The sequence below is a fragment of the Melopsittacus undulatus genome, unplaced genomic scaffold (genome assembly GCF_012275295.1).
Source record: "Melopsittacus undulatus isolate bMelUnd1 unplaced genomic scaffold, bMelUnd1.mat.Z mat_scaffold_242_arrow_ctg1, whole genome shotgun sequence".
In the NCBI taxonomy this organism is placed as follows: Eukaryota; Metazoa; Chordata; class Aves; order Psittaciformes; family Psittaculidae; genus Melopsittacus; species Melopsittacus undulatus.
In genome coordinates this window covers 45,112-60,142 of record NW_022994180.1, presented here as the reverse complement: position 1 = coordinate 60,142, position 15,031 = coordinate 45,112, and the positions used below count along the sequence as shown (strand labels likewise).

Below are 15,031 nucleotides of genomic sequence, written 5' to 3'. Positions count from 1 at the left end.
TGTGCATAATTAACTTGATGGTAAACATTAGTTAAAGTTTTCACTGCTTCTTACACAACGATTTTGCTGGAAAAAGATTTTTCCACCTCAAGAACTGCAGCATCATTCCCTGGGACCAAGTGCAGTTTGCCTTAAACTATATGACTTAAAGACATGCAACCAAATTATGTCCTTCACATGTTATCATCACAATCCAATGGAAGATACATCTAAAAACACTTCCAAATGAACAATACACAAAATCACTTATTCTAAGCGTGTCGCAAGTTTTGGTTTGTTTTTATTTTTAACCAAGATAGAATAAAACAAAGTCCTTCTGAGAAGCAAACATGTGAAAAATGCCATGACAAAATAGACGAGATCCTTATCTTACTACGTGTGTATGAACTTATGAGCATTTCTGAATGTTACCAATACCACTGCTGCTTTACCTACACAACATAATCTAGCAAAATAAAAATACAGAACAGCTGGTATAGAAGCTGGATACAGCTGGAACATTGTGTCAACATTTTTTAATGGAATCATATTTCATGGACAAGAAAGACAGCCCCACAGAAAAAGTGCAAGTAAATCACCGGTTTCAGCTGAAACCTGCATTTCAGATGCCACTCAAGACTGAACTGTCATGCCACTTTCTGCACAGAAGAGTTAAGGAACATACGAAAAAGAAAACGTTTGTGACTCCTAGGTGGACAAGGCCTGAAATCAGTGCAGTGGTGATTGAGTTCAGCTGGAAAGGAGGTCCATCTGGAGGAGCTACAAGGAGAAGAAAAAGGCAGAGGTAAGGTCTGGTTACAATCTGGCAGCAGTGCCAAACACTTCTGTCTCTCCATTACCACAACCTATATACAGAAGAATTACAAAGAAGGGACTAAAACTGTACTTCACAATGAGCACCTGTCTACTTGGATAAAGCTTACCTGCGTATACACTGAAAATAGTTATTAGTTCTTTAAATATTCATGATACTGGGGGATAGAGTAAGGATACTTATAAGACATCTCATATTCTACTGACTGACCTTGATCTATGCCATTTAAGGCAAGACTGTTGTTGTCCAAGAACTGTCAAGACAGGGTATAAGGATCTGTGGCCTAATCAAGTTAATGAAAAGATTTCTTCCCTGATGATCACTACTCATATCTCAATTCAAAGTGTATATAAACCCTTAGCAAACATATCTAGCACCATATATCTGAGATACTTCAAGTTTATCCATATACCTCCACAGAAGACTTTTAAGCATATTTATCAGTTCTCAGAAGAGGTAACATATTTTACTATCTAGCACAGCTCAACAGGCTATGAACCAGCCCCTGGATACTGGAACACACACACACAAACATAGCCTGTACCACCTTTTCCAACAGGAAGGAAAAAAAGCACCAATATGCATTTATCTAAGAGCCTTGTTTGCCATTGCCAGTGATGGAGAGTGAGATGAAACAATTCAGCTTCTCCATGGGAAACCAGACTGCTCCTCCCAGAAACAGCCACCTGCCCTCAGTATCATCAAGGATGACGGGAAGGAAAGGCAGCAGCCATTAACACAGCAAGCAGTGTGCAGCAAATTAATGATCTGGAGTTTATTATTTTAATGATATCCATGGGTAGGAACACACCATGGAGCAGCTCATTACAGGGAGAACATTGTTTCTATGCCCGGAAAGAAAAGTAGCTGCTTTTATGTGGTTTAAGTTGAGAAAAAAAGGGAATAAATAGTAATGGAGTTTACAGGACAGGATAGGTTGCTTGCTTGTGCCACTCAGTCCTGTCACGTACAAGTGAAAGGTGGAACGGCCCAATGGACCATCTGGTTACCTTGACTGTCTTAGTCATCAGCTACTCCTTGTTACCAGCAGAGAACAGTAACAGACTGAAACTAGTCCTCCAAGTGCCCAAAGAAGTAGCAACCTAAAACTTAAAAGACCTGATCTCCCTCACAGCCTACTTCCTTCACTACCCTAGCAGACCACAAGTTGCAACCAAGCTTCTCCATAGGTTCTTCGTATGGTTAAATGCTAGGAAAACAGGAGCTGAAGCACAGCTTCTCTGAGTTTGAGCCCTGAACTGCACCATAATACCCAGTCTGCTGCTCCACTTCTGCATGAGATGAGCGAATTTTACTGTTAAAGTCTGGTGTTCTGTCTGGCAATTGCAATGTCCGCTCACCCTCACATGTCACAGCAGTAGATTTTCATTTCAAATCCATCACAGGGATTACAAATTCCTATGTTTGTGGGGCTGTGTATACAAATTAAACTGAGCCAGTTTCACCCAGATTCACCAATTGACTTCTCTACAGCATGTCAGCACTGACTCCCTCAACTGACCAAAAAAAAAAAAACCCCAAAAAAAGAAAAACATTCCAGCAAGTGCATAGAGCTCAATCAAAGCAGGTCATCTGCTCAGTTCTGATTCACTCATAAACCCTCTTTCATGTTTCTTCAAATCTGGTTAACTTCCCACATTATTAATTGCTGGTTGGCACCTCATCTACATAAAATAAAAATGGGATGCATTATATTCTACAAATACCTCTGCCTACCTGTTCCCCTCCTTGCAACACAAAAGCCAGCAGTCCTAGCTTTATTTTCCAAACACATCAGGGGGAAGGCAAACACATGTAGGGGAAGGCAAAAACCCAAACCAGGTTCTTATCTCACTGCCAATGGAAAAGGTGGTACCTTCAAAGGTCACCCAGGCTGTCTGATGACATTTTGTAGCACCCCATGGAGCTGTTCCCCGTGTCACAACACAACCAAAACCACAGACAGAGGCAATGGGCAGGAAAAGAAACACAGGGCAGGAAAGTTCATTTAAACATTAAGAGAAAAGGTTTACTCTCAAACAAACCAATCACCAGAACACGTTGCCCAAAGAACTTGTAGAGATCTTGGAGATGTTCAGAGAGGACAAGGCACCAGAGGCTGAGCAAGGGCTTGGAGTAAACAGCAGGAAATCCCTTCCAACCTCACCCACTCTGTACTATCCATCCTAACACCAATGGCTCCCAAAGGGCCACCAGCAGTATCCAACCTGACCCCTGTAAGACCCAAACCGACACTGACACCACCCAACCTAAGGCTTCCCTTATACAAACTAACACCTATGCCTGCCAAATTTTCCTTCCACCACAAGCGTTCAAGTCCCAGTAAAGGTTAACAAAGCCCTTTACACCTCCCATTATATTCCCAGTACGCTGGTGTGCTTCTTCAGAAGCCTTTCCAGCCAATAAAACAGGCCCAAACTAATAATACTTGTTATTTAGACAGAGCCACTATTGCTTGGTATCTCTTCCAAACAGACTTCAGCAGGACCATAAGGAACAACATCTTCTCCAGAGAGATTTGAGTCTGATCTAAATGTAGGTATTTTTTACAGACAGACACGCTTCAGATGCCTCATCTGTATCTATATACAAAGCTAACCCCAAATGTCTCAGTTGCTTTTGGGTAATACACAATGGTAACTTGGAAGCAAAACACTTTGGCAGGCTGCATACCGTGTACAAAAGCACACTGGTATTACTCACCGTCAGATGACAGAGTTCCTGGTACGCAGGGAGAAGACGGAAGGCATCCCAAGCAGTCTTCCTAGTATGTCCCCTGGTCTCACCCTGGATGATCGCACGCAGACGAGAGCAGCAACGAGGCTGAGGGAAAACAAAGGAGAATTGACAACATCAGCCCAGCAAAAGCATGACTGCGGGGCTCTGAGCCTATCGGCTCATACAACCCAGCATCATTAAAGCTCTTCGAAACAGCGGGAAGTGCCAAAAAGAAGCAACCAATTTGGGGAAGGGGCTGGAACCCTGAAAAATGGCTTTAGACTTTTCTGTTTCCCCCTCTTTTCCTTTGAGCCCTTTACTTACTGTCCATGCAGGACCCGTGTCGCCCGCACGCTCTGTTCCCTGCAGCACAGAATGCCCCATGCCCGGGGAGCTGACTCAGACCCGAGGCTGAGGAGGACTCTTTGGTGCTTACGGGTGGGAGCTGCCTTTCAAAGGAACAGAGAAGAGAATAAATAAAACCGGCAAACTGGGAAGCGCAGGGAAGCAGGGGAGAATTGCTGTTGTTCCTGGCTTATAGATAGGAAAACTGAGGCATGGACGGCTGAAATCTGTCCGGAAAAGCTGTCGCTGGCCATCCCCTACCCAGGCTTGCTCGGCATACTGGTGGCACCGCTCCGGGTGCCTCCGTGTGTAGGGGATGCCCAGCACCAGCTTTCGGTAGCGGCTCCCCAACTGTGGGAGCCGGGCTGGACGCTCGCGCTCCGTGTGCTGTGACTGACAAGTATAATAAAATTATAACAATATAAATATAACAGCCCTGAAAAGAAAGCCGTACAGAGACACTTGTTAATGCACTCACTGGGAAGCCTTGAGAGGTCCTGATGCTCCGCACTCAGCTGATTCCATTACGGCAAACATCCCAGCACAACAGCACAAAACGCCGCAAGACTCCAAAGCTACAAAACACAAAGCACAGCACAGAGAACTCAACCCGCTGAAGCCCGAGAGCTGAATGAGCCTCTCCCGGCAACACTGCGCCTTTATACCCCAGGCAGCAGCCACAACTCCTCCCTCAATGATCTGGGGGCAAAGCAGCACCTGGGGTAAAAGAGGTAGGATGAGCAGTGCTTTCCGTTTTGGCTGATGGCTGCAGCCCAGGAGGAGATCCAGGGAGAAAAGGGCTCTTCAACAGAGCAAACCCCGGCGTGCTTTATCCAGAGAACAGCCCCATCTCTTAGAGAGAGATCCAGAGATCGGGCACCGGAGAGGCCGTGTGCAGAGCTCCCTCTGAATTTCAGGTGGCCAAGCGAGGGCAGGAGCTCTGTGTGTGCAGGTGATGCCTGCGGCGTTTGCAAAACCAAAAGCACCGCTCCGAGGAGCATTCCACGGAGGACTGAAGCCGGGCGCGGAGCAGCAGCTCCGGAGCCCGTTTCCCCTGCGGCACCGAAAAAGGGAGCGTGTGCTGCCACCGTGCGTCCGAACGGCGGTACTGCAGGTGGTGGAGGTGGGGGGGGCGGAGCGGCTCCGGAAGCCGCTCGCTGCTGCCGTCATGTGTCGGTGAAGACGGGAGGGGGGGGCCGCTCTGTCGAAAATTCAGCATTGAAATGGGGGGCGACGGGGGAGAAAGCGGCTGGGGGCCGCTGTCCGGTACTACCGTGTGTCCTTCGGGCGGCAATCAGCGGCAAACCGGGTCGGGAAAGCGGAGGTGCAGCGCCGAGAGACGACTGGTGCTGCCATCATGTGGCCAATGTTCGGTACTGCACACGGTGAAGAAAAGCGACTGCGCGGGTGGAGCCTCAGCCAATCAGAGGAGTGGGGGGGCGATGACCGAAGGGGCGTGGCTACGAGCGGGTGACGTGCGCATCAGCCAATCAGAGGAGGGGGGGCGGAGCCGGAGAGGGGCGTGGCTACGAAAGGGTCACGTGCACAGCAGCCAATCACAGGAGTGGGGGGGCGCCGCCGGCGCCGGGCGGGACTAAGCGTGATTGACAACCGCCGCAGCCAATCAGAGCAGTGGGGGGGCGCCGTCGGCGCCGGGCGGGACTAAGCGTGATTGACAACCGCCGCAGCCAATCAGAGCAGTGATCCGGCGCCGCCGGAGCCGGGCGGGACTAGGCGTGACTGACAAGCGCCGCAGCCAATCAGAGGAGTGGGGGGGCCAGTGTAGAAGCCGAACGGAAGCGGGGCGGGACTAAGAGTGACTGACAGGCGTCTCAGCCAGTCGGGGTGCGGGTTGTGCCGCCGAACCGGGCCCGGACCGTACCGTACCGAGCCGAGGCGAATCATGAGGGTAACGGGACTCGGCGGAGGCAAACGGGGGGGGCAATGGCAGCTGTCGGCTCCCCTGGGACCCCATGGAAGCCACTCCGGTCCCTCCGGGCGGCTCCGTCCCCCTCAGGCGGCTTCGGCTGCGCTCGGTTCCCTTCGGGCGGCTCCGTCCCCCTCAGGCGGCTTCGGCTCCGCTCGGTTCTCTTCGGCCGGTTCCGCCGCTTCGGGAGGGTTCGGCTTCGCCTCAGCCAATCAGAGGAGTGGGGGGGCGGTGTCGGAGAGGGGCGTGGCTAGGAGCGGGTGACGTGCTCATCAGCCAATCAGAAGAGTGGGGGGGGCGGAGCCGGCGAGGGGCGTGGCTACGAGCGGGTGACGTACTCATCAGCCAATCAGAGGAGGGGGGGCGGAGCCGGCGAGGGGCGTGGCTAGGAGCGGGTCACGTGCGCATCAGCCAATCAGAGGAGAGGGGGGCGGAGCCGGAGAGGGGCGTGGCTAGGAGCGGGTCACGTGCGCATCAGCCAATCAGAGGAGTGGGGGGGCGCCCTGGGCGCCGGGCGGGACTAAGCGTGATTGACAACCGCCGCAGCCAATCAGAGGCGTGGGGGGGCGCCGTCGGCACCGGGCGGGACTAAGCGTGATTGACAACCGCCGCAGCCAATCAGAGGAGTGGGGGGGCGCCGCCGGCGCCGGGCGGGACTAAGCGTGATTGACAACCGCCGCAGCCAATCAGAGGCGTGGGGGGGCGCCGTCGGCGCCGGGCGGGACTAAGCGTGATTGACAACCGCCGCAGCCAATCAGAGCAGTGGGGGGGCGCCGCCGGCGCCGGGCGGGACTAAGCGTGATTGACAACCGCCGCAGCCAATCAGAGCAGTGATCCGGCGCCGCCGGAGCCGGGCGGGACTAGGCGTGACTGACAAGCGCCGCAGCCAATCAGAGGAGTGGGGGGGCCAGTGTAGAAGCCGTACGGAAGCGGGGCGGGAGTAAGAGTGACTGACAGGCGTCTCAGCCAGTCGGGGTGCGGCTTGTGCCGCCGAACCGGGCCCGGACCGTACCGTACCGAGCCGAGGCGAATCATGGGGGTAACGGGACTCGGCGGAGGCAAACGGGGGGGGCAATGGCAGCTGTCGGCTCCCCTGGGACCCCGTGGCAGCCACTCCGGTCCCTCCGGGCGGTTCCGTCCCCCTCAGGCGGCTTCGGCTGCGCTCGGTTCCCTTCGGGCGGCTCCGTCCCCTTCAGGCGGCTTCGGCTCCGCTCGGTTCTCTTCGGCCGGTTCCGCCGCTTCGGGAGGGTTCGGCTTCGCCTCAGCCAATCAGAGGAGTGGGGGGGCGGTGTCGGAGAGGGGCGTGGCTAGGAGCGGGTGACGTGCTCATCAGCCAATCAGAAGTGTGGGGGGGCGGAGCCGGCGAGGGGCGTGGCTACGAGCGGGTGACGTACTCATCAGCCAATCAGAGGAGGGGGGGGCGGAGCCGGCGAGGGGCGTGGCTAGGAGCGGGTCACGTGCGCATCAGCCAATCAGAGGAGAGGGGGGGCGGAGCCGGAGAGGGGCGTGGCTAGGAGCGGGTCACGTGCGCATCAGCCAATCAGAGGAGAGGGGGGGGCGGAGCCGGAGAGGGGCGTGGCTAGGAGCGGGTCACGTGCGCATCAGCCAATCAGAGGAGTGGGGGGCGGAGCCGGCGCCGGGCGGGACTAAGCGTGATTGACAACCGCCGCAGCCAATCAGAGGCGTGGGGGGGCGCCGTGGGCGCCGGGCGGGACTAAGCGTGATTGACAACCGCCGCAGCCAATCAGAGGCGTGGGGGGGCGCCGTCGGCGCCGGTCGGGACTAAGCGTGATTGACAAGCGCCGCAGCCAATCAGAGGCGTGGGGGGGCGCCGTCGGCGCCGGGCGGGACTAAGCGTGATTGACAACCGCCGCAGCCAATCAGAGGAGTGGGGGGGCGCCGCCGGCGCCGGGCGGGACTAAGCGTGATTGACAACCGCCGCAGCCAATCAGAGCAGTGATCCGGCGCCGCCGGAGCCGGGCGGGACTAGGCGTGACTGACAAGCGCCGCAGCCAATCAGAGGAGTGGGGGGGCCAGTGTAGAAGCCGAACGGAAGCGGGGCGGGACTAAGAGTGACTGACAGGCGTCTCAGCCAGTCGGGGTGCGGCTTGTGCCGCCGAACCGGGCCCGGACCGTACCGTACCGAACCGAGGCGAATCATGGGGGTAACGGGACTCGGCGGAGGCAAACGGGGGGGGCAATAGCAGCTGTCGGCTCCCCTGGGACCCCATGGAAGCCACTCCGGTCCCTCCGGGGGGCTCCGTCCCCCTCAGGCGGCTTCGGCTCCGCTCGGTTCCCTTCGGGCGGCTCCGTCCCCCTCAGGCGGCTTCGGCTCCGCTCGGTTCTCTTCGGCCGGTTCCGCCGCTTCGGGAGGGTTCGGCTTCGCCTCAGCCAATCAGAGGAGTGGGGGGGCGGTGTCGGAGAGGGGCGTGGCTAGGAGCGGGTGACGTGCTCATCAGCCAATCAGAAGAGTGGGGGGGCGGAGCCGGCGAGGGGCGTGGCTACGAGCGGGTGACGTACTCATCAGCCAATCAGAGGAGGGGGGGCGGAGCCGGCGAGGGGCGTGGCTAGGAGCGGGTCACGTGCGCATCAGCCAATCAGAGGAGAGGGGGGGCGGAGCCGGAGAGGGGCGTGGCTAGGAGCGGGTCACGTGCGCATCAGCCAATCAGAGGAGTGGGGGGCGGAGCCGGCGCCGGGCGGGACTAAGCGTGATTGACAACCGCCGCAGCCAATCAGAGGCGTGGGGGGGCGCCGTGGGCGCCGGGCGGGACTAAGCGTGATTGACAACCGCCGCAGCCAATCAGAGGCGTGGGGGGGCGCCGTCGGCGCCGGGCGGGACTAAGCGTGATTGACAACCGCCGCAGCCAATCAGAGCAGTGATCCGGCGCCGCCGGAGCCGGGCGGGACTAGGCGTGACTGACAAGCGCCGCAGCCAATCAGAGGAGTGGGGGGGCCAGTGTAGAAGCCGAACGGAAGCGGGGCGGGACTAAGAGTGACTGATAGGCGTCTCAGCCAGTCGGGGTGCGGGTTGTGCCGCCGAACCGGGCCCGGACCGTACCGTACCGAGCCGAGGCGAATCATGGGGGTAACGGGACTCGGCGGAGGCAAACGGGGGGGGCAATAGCAGCTGTCGGCTCCCCTGGGACCCCATGGAAGCCACTCCGGTCCCTCCGGGCGGCTCCGTCCCCCTCAGGCGGCTTCGGCTCCGCTCGGTTCCCTTCGGGCGGCTCCGTCCCCTTCAGGCGGCTTCGGCTCCGCTCGGTTCTCTTCGGCCGGTTCCGCCGCTTCGGGAGGGTTCGGCTTCGCCTCAGCCAATCAGAGGAGTGGGGGGGCGGTGTCGGAGAGGGGCGTGGCTAGGAGCGGGTGACGTGCTCATCAGCCAATCAGAAGAGGGGGGGGCGGAGCCGGCGAGGGGCGTGGCTACGAGCGGGTGACGTGCTCATCAGCCAATCGGGGGGGGGGGGGGCGGAGCCGGCGAGGGGCGTGGCTAGGAGCGGGTCACGTGCGCATCAGCCAATCAGAGGAGAGGGGGGCGGAGCCGGAGAGGGGCGTGGCTAGGAGCGGGTCACGTGCGCATCAGCCAATCAGAGGAGTGGGGGGTGGAGCCGGCGCCGGGCGGGACTAAGCGTGATTGACAACCGCCGCAGCCAATCAGAGGCGTGGGGGGGCGCCGTCGGCGCCGGGCGGGACTAAGCGTGATTGACAACCGCTGCAGCCAATCAGAGGCGTGGGGGGGCGCCGTCGGCGCCGGGCGGGACTAAACGTGATTGACAACTGCCGCAGCCAATCAGAGGAGTGGGGGGGCGCCGCCGGCGCCGGGTGGGACTAAGCGTGATTGACAACCGCCGCAGCCAATCAGAGGCGTGGGGGGTGGAGCCGGCGCCGGGCGGGACTAAGCGTGATTGACAACCGCCGCAGCCAATCAGAGGCGTGGGGGGGCGCCGTCGGCGCCGGGCGGGACTAAGCGTGATTGACAACCGCCGCAGCCAATCAGAGCAGTGATCCGGCGCCGCCGGAGCCGGGCGGGACTAGGCGTGACTGACAAGCGCCGCAGCCAATCAGAGGAGTGGGGGGGCCAGTGTAGAAGCCGAACGGAAGCGGGGCGGGAGTAAGAGTGACTGACAGGCGTCTCAGCCAGTCGGGGTGCGGCTTGTGCCGCCGAACCGGGCCCGGACCGTACCGTACCGAGCCGAGGCGAATCATGGGGGTAACGGGACTCGGCGGAGGCAAACGGGGGGGGCAATGGCAGCTGTCGGCTCCCCTGGGACCCCATGGAAGCTACTCCGGTCCCTCCGGGCGGCTCCGTCCCCCTCAGGCGGCTTCGGCTGCGCTCGGTTCCCTTCGGGCGGCTCCGGCCTCTTGGCGTGCAGTTCGTAGTTTTGGCCACAGGAGGGCAGCACCTCCCTTTGCTCTGAGCCACCCCTTTGCTTCCCCTCCCGCATCTCCGGCACCTGCAGTACCGAGCTTTGGACACAGGATGGCAGCAGCGAGCAGTGCCCCGAGCTACGCCGTGCCCCCCCCACCTCCAGCACCTGCAGTACCGACGCTTGGACACGAGGTGGCAGCACACGCTGCAGAAGCAACGGCCTGAGAGCAACGGCGGCTCCCCTCCCCGTTGACAGCCTCCGGGGACCCCAGCTGCTGAGTGGGGACAGTTTGCAATATTGGGGCTGGGGCAAAGTTGCTCAGGGAACTTCTATTCGAGATTCTTTCAGACTTTTATTGCTTTGTGTTTGCTTTGTGGGGATTTATAATCACATTCTTCTCTTTTGCTTTTTATTTTCTTTACACATTTTATTTATTTCCTTTTTCATTCATGTTTTTTTCCAGCTGTCCTTGTCTTTTAGTCTCTTTCAGTAACTATTTTTAGGCGTCCCATACCTAAAATGAGATAAGAAATGGGCAAACATGGGTTAGAAAATGAAAAAAATGGTTCAAAACACCTTACAAATGGTCCAAAGTGGAACACAAGTGGCCCAAAATGGATTAAAACAATCAAGAAATGGGTAAAAATGGGTTAGAAGTGGGCAAAAATGGCCTACAATGCGGAAGATGTGGATAAATATGGGACAGAAACAGCCACAGACAGGTCAGAAATAGCCCCCAAAAAAGCTTTAAAGGGGTTAGAAATGGGAAAGATGGGTTAGAAATTGCCAAAAACGGCTTAAAACTGGTAAGAAATGGGCAAAACTGGGATAGAAATGGCCATGAATTGTTTTGAAATAGACTAAAATGGCTTAAAATAGGGTAGAAATGGGGAAAAATGGCTTAAACCAGGCTCAGAAATGGGCAAAAATGTGTTTGAAGTGGCAAAAAAAAATGGTTAGAAGAAAAAATAGTTTAGAAATGGACAAAATGGCTTAAACCAGGTTAGAATTGGACATATAAGGGTTGCAAATGGCTAAAAATGGGTTTAAATCTAGTTAGAAGTGGCCACAATTGTGTTAGAAATCGTCAAAAAAGGCTTAAAGCTGCTGACAAATGGGAAAAAATGGGTTAGAGAAATAAAAAAGTGGCTTAAACAGAGTGAGAAAAGGGCCAAAAAAAGAGGGAAATTTTAAGAAATGGCTTTAAAAGGGTTAGAAGTGACCAAACACGGGTTAGAAATGGCAGAAAGAATTTAGAAATAGCAAATAAAACAGTTTAGAAGTGGGCATAAATGAGTTAGAAACAGCCATGTTACGGCATCTTCTTGGAATCAGGGGCTAAGTACACACCTCTGTCCCTGCAAGTGCTGCCCGGGGCTGCCAGGAAAGCCGATCTGTGCAATAGGCTGTGTGTGTTCTGGTCTGTGAGCCCACCATCAGCTACGGTACAGGTGAAGTCTTGTCACTGGAAAATGTTGAGCAGATAATACCCTTTAGTGAGCTAGAAAGCGGCACTAACGCTGCCTGCCTGGCAGGCTAGGAAAGGCAGATACATTTGGGGTTATGCACACGAAAGCTCTACGTCCTGCCGTGGTTCCAATGTCATTGCTCTTAGAGGTAAATGGAAAAGCAGCCTCAGGCCTCCTGCTGGGCTCAGGGATCCATCAGCTGCACCTGAGCAGCTTTGCCTGCAGGATGTGATACTTGCTATGCTGGTAAGTGACCAGTTCAAATAGGTTGAAATCAAGGTGCATTTGCCCAGAGCTGGGTGTTACTCGCACTGGTACTGGTACTTGTGGCAGCAAACATTTACCGTGACCCACCTGCTGAACAGAGCTCAGTACTGCAAATAATAAGCCAGTTTCCCCTCCCTGGCTGCATTAAAACAGGCTCCTCCAGATGAATTTAACCTCATGTCAGTGAAGCACTTTAGCTCAAAGTGCCAAAGACAAGCTTCGGCATGGGCACAATGCCACCAGACACACCAAAGAGCGTGAGGACGGGAAGCCCTTCCCTAAGAAAGAAGGGTAACTGTGGCCTTGGGCTTCTAAAGAGACCCTCAGCAGCTGTAGGGAAATGCCTGCATTCCCTGGGGTTCTAATCATATGAGCACAGGATGGTTTTGGTTGGAAGGAACCTTTAAAGGTCATCTGGTCTAACCTCCCCTGCCATGAGCAGGGACATCTTCAACTCCATCAGGGTGCTCAGAACCACATCCAGCCTGGCCTTGAATGTCCCCAGGGATGGGGCATCCACCACCTCTCTGGCCAACCTCTGCCAGTGCTTTACCACCCTCATTACAGAAAAATACTGGGGCTGACCTGTTCCTGGTTCTCCCTCCCTCCCTCCAGGCCTTGCCTTCTCCTCAGCAGTGCAGGTCCTAATTCAACAAAGACAACACCAAGGGCTGCAAACTCTGCTGGCAGTACCCAAATGTCAAGAGGAAACCGGGGACCTGCATTGTCACAACATCCAACAGGATGATTAGAAAAACACTGGTAATTCCCCATAGCCATAGAGCTGCTGCAAAACAGCCTGCAAGCAAAGCAATTGCTGTTTAAGCAAAAAGCAGCGCAATGGTCTCCGAGCAGGAAAGCAAACCAAGCTGAGATTTCCTGGGACAATGTTTTCAATTACGTGAATGTAATTGACTGGAAGGGAAAAAACTTCTTGAATTAAGCACGTAAACAAGGTGAACAAAATAATTTCTTCCTTGTTCAAGCAGAGGATGTGGTTTTGCTCTCATTTACTGGCCCCAGGTAGGAGAATCTACATCTGTCCAGCTGTTAAAGTGTCACTCTGCATTATGCCAATGTAAGAGGAAACAAAGTCCTGCATCCACATCTTCAGCCCCAGCTCAAGAGGGACGTGGAGCTGCTCAAGCGAGCCAGAGGAAACCATGGAGCTGCTGCGAGGGCTGGAGCAGCTATGCTCTGGAGCCAGGCTGAGAGAGCTGGGCTGGGGCAGCCTGGACAAGAGAAGGCTCCTGAAGGGGAGACCTGAGAGCAGCTCCAGTGCCTAAAGGGGCTGCAGGAAACCTGGAGAGGGGCTTGGGACAAGGGCCTGTAGGGACAGGCCAAGGGGAATGGCTTGAACCTGCCCGAGGGGAAACTGAGCTGAGCTCTTAGGCAGAAGCTGTTCCCCGTGAGGGTGCTGAGGCGCTGGCACAGGGTGCACAGAGAAGCTGTGGCTGCCCCATCCCTGGCAGTGTTCAAGTCCAGGTTGGACACAGGGGCTTGGAGCAACCTGCTCTAGTGTGAGGTGTCCCTGCCTGCCTGTGGCAGGGGTTGGAGCTGGATGAGCTTTAAGGTCCCTTCCAACATGAACCATTCCATGATTCTGTAAAATGTAGAAATGGGGAGGATAACTACAGGCAAATTACAGACCAATCGATGAAAGCAGAGAGTAAATGGATTTCCTCTCTCGGCAAGGTCAGAGAAGCATGTGCTACGATTACCAGACATACCTCCGCTCTCTTCTCCTGCTTCCCAGTTGCAGAAACCTCTCTTTCCTTTTTGGTCTTGCAGATGAAAGAAAGAGGCTAAAAAAGTCTTCTGGAGCTCTTGAAAGGGTCTGTTCTGGCACACACAGTGTGCACATGGCTGCACGCTGCTCTGAAACAGAAGGGTTCTTGTATTTATCTAAGAACAAGAACTGGGTTTTTCTCAAAGCTCAAGAAACCACTGATGTGGGTCCACAGCATCAACGCTGATGAGGCTGATAGGCGGGTGTGCAGCCTAAAAAGAACGCATGATCAGGGTGCAGGTCACGTGTAAAACTCGCTCAAAACAGACACTCATATAGGGCATCGTGCAAGCAGGGTATTGCTGCAGCAGCCGTCCCTTGAAGAAATGGCTGGTTTTACAAACCTGTCTATCCTTACATCATCTTTATGTTCCTCCTCCTCGTACATATGAACATAAATTGTTAACAAGTTAAGCATAGATGCATAGATGGCATAGATGGCCACTAAAAACAAGAAAAAAAACCCATGTACTACTATGCCAAACCTAATACATCGGTGCTGCTCACACCAAACCATACACTGGGAGCTTCCTGCCAGCCTGTACCACTTCAGAGCTTGCAGCTTTTACCATGATATTATGATATTAACTTGAATTTTTGCACTGACTGCTAAGAACCCCGTATCCCCCCCCTATTGCCCCACACGTCATCTAGGGACTCCAGAACCCCATATCCCCCCGTATTCCCCCATACACCCCATAAGGGGTCTCCACACCCCTACAGAACACCACGGAGAGACTCCAGACCCCCAAATCCCTCCATAGACCCCCATACAGGGACTCCAAATCCCCCCACAGACCCCCATACTGGGACTTCAGACCCCCAAATCCCCCCACAGACCCCCATACTGGGACTTCAGACCCCCAAATCCCCCCAGACCCCCATGTAGGGACTCCAGACCCCCAAATACACCCATAGACCCCCATGCAGGGACTCCAGACCCCCAAATCCCCCCACAGACCCCCATGTAGGGACTCCATATCCCCAAAACCCCAGTATTGTCCTCCCATATACCCCGCCCTATGATAGGGTAGGCTAACCCCATCTAATCCAGGCTCATCTAACCCAGGCTAACTGAGGATAGGCTAATCCAGGTTAACCAAGACTAACTCAAGGTAACTCAGACTAAACTAAGTTAAGGAGGCTAGGATAATCTCACCCGTCTAATCTCACCTGTCTCTTATCTGAGCTAAATGACCCGGGATGATCCAAACCGGGTCACCCAAGCTAATCTGACCCGGGATAATCCGACCTGGGCTAATCTGACCGGGCTAATCTGACCCGGACTAATCTGACCCGGACTAACCTGACTCG

The 15,031-nt window shown here is 55.0% G+C and overlaps 2 long non-coding RNA genes across 5 annotated transcripts; both read right to left on the bottom strand.

Moving 5' to 3' along the window:
- Positions 1-263: 263 nt before the first annotated feature.
- On the bottom strand, positions 264-10,046 carry LOC117438402 (uncharacterized). 4 transcript variants are annotated; one of them, XR_004550760.1, is made up of 5 exons: positions 10,011-10,046; positions 4,377-4,473; positions 3,878-4,002; positions 3,539-3,658; positions 264-759 (listed from the first exon to the last, which is right to left on the bottom strand). It is a non-coding gene; the product is annotated as an uncharacterized lncRNA (long non-coding RNA). The 4 variants fall into 4 exon arrangements; XR_004550758.1 differs by lacking the exon at positions 10,011-10,046 and adding an exon at positions 5,172-5,263; XR_004550759.1 differs by lacking the exon at positions 10,011-10,046 and adding an exon at positions 4,616-5,108.
- Positions 10,047-10,646: 600 nt separating this feature from the next.
- LOC117438403 (uncharacterized) lies at positions 10,647-14,327 on the bottom strand. Its single transcript, XR_004550761.1, has 3 exons — positions 13,659-14,327; positions 11,543-11,657; positions 10,647-10,706 (listed from the first exon to the last, which is right to left on the bottom strand). It is a non-coding gene; the product is annotated as an uncharacterized lncRNA (long non-coding RNA).
- Between the last annotated feature and the right edge of the window lie 704 nt (positions 14,328-15,031).